This window comes from Silene latifolia, chromosome 10 (assembly GCF_048544455.1).
Source record: "Silene latifolia isolate original U9 population chromosome 10, ASM4854445v1, whole genome shotgun sequence".
In the NCBI taxonomy this organism is placed as follows: domain Eukaryota; kingdom Viridiplantae; phylum Streptophyta; class Magnoliopsida; order Caryophyllales; family Caryophyllaceae; genus Silene; species Silene latifolia.
Genome location: NC_133535.1, coordinates 144,753,201 through 144,760,538, shown reverse-complemented (window position 1 = coordinate 144,760,538; position 7,338 = coordinate 144,753,201).

Below are 7,338 nucleotides of genomic sequence, written 5' to 3'. Positions count from 1 at the left end.
TAACGTACTCATTCAGAGGAAACCGAAGGCCATACTCCAGGTGTCTGATGTATACGCCGATATAGCCCTTGGGAGGGCAACAGACCGCCTGACCTTCCTGAGGAATGACAATCCTATACTCCCTGCCGAATGAGAAATGATTTTCGAAAAGATCAGAACGAGAAAAACTGGCGAACTTGTTGGTCCAAGCACGATCAGGGCCGATCTTACAGGCGTCGCCGTGATCCAAGATATGCGGCCTCTCCTCATTAGGACGAGCCCTTTCAAAATCATCACCGTCATCATCAACAACATCATCTGAGAAACCGTCCAAGTATTGATCGTCCACCTCAGGAGAAGGAGACCTAGGGCCCCCGAACCTTATCGGGATGGCGGCCAGTACCTTCTCTTCATCAAGACGCGAAGGGGAGCCCCCCGGCGCAGGCTTACTAGGTCCAGCACCAGCAGAAGACATGACAACGAGTATTTAACAAGAAAAAAGATCGAAAATTTGTTGGTTTACCTTGAAGAAAAAGTGCTACGCCGAGGTAACGATTCTGAAGATTAGAAGAAAAAGAAACCCTTGAAAAATCTAAGAAAGAAGAAAATTTTTTAAGATGAACTTTGTGCGGAAAATTAAGGGGCATACTGCTCTATTTATAGAGCAAAGCCCACGAAGACGGACCAATCAGAGCAAAGCCCATGAAGCGTCAACCAATCAACGCCGAGACACGTGTCAAGCATGCAGCCATGGAATGTCAATCGACAAAGAGTTACCAAACTTCTCCAACACGCTCCTTGACAGAATGCCAATCGACGTATCTTCTTCAAACACACTCCTTGGTATCTACTGGCCAAAACGGCCCGCTGATTCAACCAAGCTTGGCAGCACCGGCTGGGGGCAATCAAAAGCACACGGCACTCACAACCTCAGTCTCGGCCAGCGTCACTTACTTTTCCACATTTGATGCCCTTCACACATCCATGTGGAGGGGGGATACGGTACGGCCTAAGCAGAACCAAGCCGAGGTAGAAGAAGCCGGGGCAGAAAATTTTTACCTGCGCAGAATATACGCTCAACATACATCGGAGCCCATACCACGTCATAGACTACGCTGAGGGCAAATTGATGGGGCATATTCTGCACCCGCTGACCGAGTCAACATATTGACCAAGGTCAAAGACATCCACAGCAAAACGACATCTTAGACAGCCTAGCCGATGCAGCCTATCGGCCTGTAATTTGGGTCTCGGCCAGGACAACTAGCCAGCCGGGACACATATCCGCGTACTCATATCCAAGACCCTTCGGCTGGCCTGCCATGGGTCCATCGGCCGAGGGTAGAACGGTCTTTCCACCTGCTAGCCACTTGGCCACTACGTGACAAAAGGTGAAGGTCTATAAATACTCCTCAACCCTCATTGAGGAAAGGATCCAAAAAGATAACCTAAACCACTCATAATCTGGTATAAACTCCCTTATCTCTCTACATCATACTTTGCCAAGTATCACACAACTTAATCCCTTTAAGTTTACTGACTTGAGCGTCGGAGTGAGTACGCTCGGTGCAAAGCCGAGCCCTCAGTTTGTTCATTGTTTCAGGAGAGGCCGAAAGGAAGAGTCAAGCAAAGTCATCATTCAATTAGCTCACGTGGTAACAACACTGCTCCGTAATCACACCCGGAACACTTACAGATGACAAATTTCCACTTCCAAAAAGAGAGGTTCTTTTCCAAAAATTACCCCAAGCAAAAATATTTTCAAAATTTGATCTTAAAGCTGGATTTTGGCAGTTAGGAATTAAACCAGAAGAGAGGCCAAAAACCGGTTTTTGCATTCCTGACCGACATTACCAATGGAAGGTCATGCCATTTGGGTTGAAAACAGCTCCATCTTTATTCCAGAAAGCAATGATCAAAATCTTTAAACCCATCCTCACCGATGCCTTGGTCTACATAGATGATATTCTCTTATTTTCCACGGACATTGATTCGCACTCAGTCCTGATAACAAGGTTTCATGATATTGTCCAACAATATGGGATAATGCTTTCAGAGAAAAAGATGGTCGTTGGGGAAACAGAAACTGATTTTCTTGGAATGAATATCTCCAAAGGTCAATACCACCTTCAACCTCATATTGCTACCCAACTTGAAGAATTTCCAGATGAAAAGCTCTCTTACAAGCAAATCCAACAATTTCTTGGTATTGTCAATTATATGGAAGATTTTATTCATGACCTAGCAAAGCACAGGTCAATATTATCAGCCCAGTTGAAGAAAAATGCTGCTCCTTGGAACCAAGAATGCACAGAAGCCATAAGAGAGTTGAAACGCATTACAAAAACTCTCCCAGCATTAACAATCCCTTCAAAAGGAAAGAGAATTCTACAAACGGATGCAAGTGATTGTTATTGGGGTGTTGTCCTATTTGAAGAAGACGAGAAAGGCAATAGACAGATATGTGGATATAAGAGCGGAGCTTTCAAAGAAGGTGAAAAACACTACCACTCAACTTACAAGGAGATCCTTGCAGTCAAAACAGGTATTGAAAAATTCGAATTCCATCTTATCGGGCAACATTTTCTGATAGAAATGGACATGTCATCATTCCCAAAAATGATACAATTTAAGCAGAAAGCTCTTCCCCAAGCACAACTCCTCCGTTGGGCAAGCTGGTTTTCTCAATGGAAGTTTGATGTCAAACATATAAAAGGAAAAGATAATTTTCTTCCAGATTTCCTGTCAAGAACACAACGTCAGATTTCCTCAATCATCCCTATGATTTATATGTTCAATCCTGCATAATCAGATGAAGAGTCCCTAAACTCATTGGTACATCGTATGCCTTAGAGTTTACAAGAAGAAATTCTCAAAAAAGCCTTAACCACCAGAGGCATTGAAACCCTTCATAAACTCCTTATCTTATACGTCTATAGATATGGATTAGATGAAGGCCCCCTTCTTGGTCTACCTTTCCATCCGACGTATCCGTTCCTCACCACTATCAGCCTCAACCCAAGCCATTATACCAAATTTCCACATGAAGCCTATCTCCTGCTTTGGTATCTTGCTGAATTATACACTATTGGGGTGCTCATAGAGAAAGGTCCAATATTACAGTATTTAGCAAAATGTCTTTTAACCAGAAGGAAGCCTCAATATAAGCTACTGTATAAATGGTTAACCTTGTTCAAAAATCCCACTTCGTGGCAAGAAAGTATCCGAGAGAAAGAAGGCCATACAGTATTTATCACCTTCAAGATTACTATCTTCCCAGTCCAAGAAAGCAATGAAATCCAGGTGCAACGAAGATACGACACCCAGGTCAGAGCAGGATATAAGGGATCATTAGCTAAAGAAAAACATTTCAACAGGCGAACACGTGAACTAGCTGCTCTCAATGGAGTAAAAGACTCTACCGTGGATGAAAGGTTATTTTGCTTACTCACAGCAAATTGGCATCATACAGACACGTATCCTCAAAAGTTTGTTCAAGAAATCAGAGAAATGCTAGATGTCTTTCATAGCCAGTACTCCTGGCCCATCAATCATCATGATCACCCAAGATTCAGAGTTGATAGGCATCCACGTATGGTTAAGAAATATATTCCCGGTCTTAAAATATATGTCGATGAATATCTCTCAAGAAGTGAAGAAAGTGATTCTAATGACAGTGACATCTCAATGTGAACTCCGCCCTTTTCTGGAGAGAGGGGGAATAAGACAAAGAAATGTAGAATAAGACAAGGAAATGTAAATATAAATAAATAATCCAAATTTACATTAAGGTAAATTGTTTGTAGTAATCATGTATGCTAGGTGTAAACACTACATAGGTGCTAAGTGTAAGATAAATAAGTTAGCAAAGTGTCTTAGGTGTAGTGCAAGGTGTAACACCAAGGTGTGCCAAGTGTGTGTGTGGCATGCTTATCATGTAACCTCCCTTGAGTAGTATAAATAGAGTGGCTTGTGAGCTTACAAACACAAGCTAAGTTGAAATCAAAAAACACTTCACATCAAAATTCTCTTTACTCTTGTTCCTAATATAAGTTCTATAGCTTTACAACTTCTTGTTCTACTCTTTATTCTTAGTATTACAACTTCGATCCTAACCAACCTCCTTTGTGGTTGTACTTCCTATGTGTTCGTAAACGGGTAGTTTGGAGGGGCAAATGCCTAGAGCCCAAGTATGGAGGGGGTCCAATCTTGAAAATTTAGAAATAAATAAATATAATTATCTAACATAGACAATAAGTTACAATGTCTGAGTTGGCAAATACTTGTAGTGCTATTTAAATGGTCCTAGGTTTGATTCTTACTACATACTTGAGGGCTTTAATAAATTTTTTTATGAAAATTAATTTTAACAAAGATCTCAACCATTGAGTCACTTCCTTTTCTTGTTGTATTATTTCCAAAAAAAATACGTAATTTTTATCCTAAATCGCTATATATAATTTTAACAAACATCCCAACCATTGTGTCACTTCCTTTTCTTGTTGCACTATTTCCAAAAACAATATTTTATAATAGGCAGCATTAATTGTATGTATATTTATTTGAAACTTATTATACTTTAAAGAAAAATTTAAAATAAAACGTTATCTTTTTAAAAAACATAATAGTCATAAAGTGTGCTCCAATCGGTTTAGTAATGAAAATATCAGGTTTTGTCTACCTGTTCATCAAAAATAGGCCAAAACTATTTTCAAAAGTGTGCGTATAACAAGAGATATTATTAAGTGTTTTGATATTTTTTTACACCATATAAAGTTATTTAGGGGGGAATTTTTAAAAAAAATCAAGCTGAAAAAAAAATGTATTTTTTTTAAAGGGGCCCCAATTCACGATTACGCCTAGGGTCCCCAGAAGTCTAGGACCGGGCCTATCATCAAGTGATACTCAATCGCGGTATTATTCTCTCACTTGAAGCGTGGGAACCCCTATAATAATGGGTGCATGTAAAAGGGTGGGTTGGTGGTAGTGTGGTATGAAGATTGAGTACGAGCCGGCGACTCTACATTTCCTTACATTTTACTTTCACGGAACTATTAGTTTTAAACCACTGGAACAAGATTGCACGACCTCCTCTGGAACAAGATTGCACGGCTTTCTATACATTTTGAGTGGAAATCACAATGAAACTCTTGTTGTCATATTGTTTTCCCCGAGATATTTTATTCGTTGACGTTTCATATGCATGTTTGCATTGTTGTCAGAATCGCGATTCGATCCAACGATTCTACGATTTTACGATCCAAAAATGCTTGACCGATCCTGGATCCTACGATTCTATCATAGTTGTAGAATCTTACGATCCTATTAATTTGAAAATTTCTGGAGATGGGATCATAATACGATCCTACGATTTTACGATCCTACGATCCGATTCCACAACAAAAAAATTAATATATATTTTTATATAATGACACCGTAAAACCCAAATTTCGTGTAAGTTGTTCATACAATGATACTAAAATCATTAATTACCAATATTTTATGAATAAATATTAATAAATAAGTGTGTTGATTTTCAATTATATGTTTTTACCAAATAAAAAATTATATTTAGTGAGTTTGTAGAATCTTGCGATTCTACGATCCAATTCTACCGATTCGATCCTACCCTTCCCATCGATCCAAAGTAGAATCCCGATCCTGACAACATTGCATGTTTGCGCAAAAAAACGCCTTTTTAAAAAAACGCCGCAAATAGAGGATCCTATTTGCTGCGTTTTTTAAAAAACGCCGCAAATAAGGTCTCTAATTGCGGCGTTTATGAAACGCCGCAAATGAATTTTCTATTTGCGGCCCTCCCATTTGCCGCTATGCCAAAAACGCCTCAAATAGCCTATTTTTTGGAGCCGCAAATAAATATTTTTCTACTAGTGTGCGTATCTTGATTTGGTTTGGCTTTCTATACATTTTGAGTGGAAATCACAATGAAACTCTTGTTGTCATATTGTTTCCTCGAGATATTTTAATCGTTGACGTTTTATGTGCATGTTGCGTATCTTGATTTGGTTTGGCTTTCTATACATTTCGAGTGGAGATCACAACGAAACTCTTGTTGTCATATATATTGTTTTCCCTGAGATATTTTAATCGTTGACGTTTCATGTGCATGTTTGCGTATCTTGATTGGGTTTGCCTTTCTATACATTTCGAGTGGAAATCACAATGAAACTCTTGTTGTCATATTGTTTAGCAGTTAGTCTTGCTGAAGACGGGTCGGAGCAAGTGACGGGTAATGCCACTCACAAAACGGATAAGGGGGACAAGGTGGGGGCACCCCCATGTGCTTCCCTCTCTCCTCTATTTGGGTCATTTGTGAGAGAAAATGGTATCCTTCACTCCAAAGTGACGGATACGTGCCGTCACAAATGAGATTTTGTGATTGTTTTGATGGCTGAATTGATTGCAAATAAGATTACAATCATTCGTAAATATTTCGAATCTAACTTTGTTGGGAGCATGAATAGCCGACTATAACCGCGCCTTTTGCTTAGATGGCTAATTCGTTTTACACTTGCAATTCGGTTGGTGTTTATATTGTGTTTTTGGGGAGTTATATTCATTAGGAGTCAAGTGTGCTTATTTTTAGTTGGACAAAATGTGCGAGTATTTTATAGAATTTGGAACATTCGATTAACGTAGTACCACCATCAACTGAGTAACATACAGATTAGCCTTTTTTTTTTAAATGATGCCAAGACATGCATGAGCCTGTTTAGGGAGCAGATGTATCCGTTGGATAAATAAAACACTCAATATGATAGTACGTTTTGGGCATCACATAGTTTTTATACGAGTATATATTATTATACAAGGAAAAATAAAACTTCAGCCATAGCAAAAATTGTAAGTGACTACAATTCGTTAAAGACATTTGGACAGACAGCGAAACGGATCTAATGATAATGCGGATGTTTAATAGCAACAATTTTATTAATTTCTCCTCCCATTTCTCTAGCAGAGATGCGTGGCACTTTATGGAGGTAGCGCGCATAATGGGACATGTACAATGTCGTAGGTGCTTGTTACACCACGCGCTTCGCACGCGATACCCAAGATACTTTTATTAATATAGGTTTATTCCTTGATCATAACGAGGTCAAGAAAGTCCCAAGAAGATAATACCGATCCTCTCCATGTAATTTAAAGTCCAACTATTATTGGATGGATTACAAATTGGATCTGCTTAATATTTGAAGGCTGGAATTCAATTGAACTCTCAATCAACATAACAATTACAAAGAAAGTTGTTCATAAGGTCTCATCTGACAACTGAATTTTAACCGGTTACAAAACTCATAAAATCTTTGATCAATAAGATAAACAATTTCAAATAAGGCT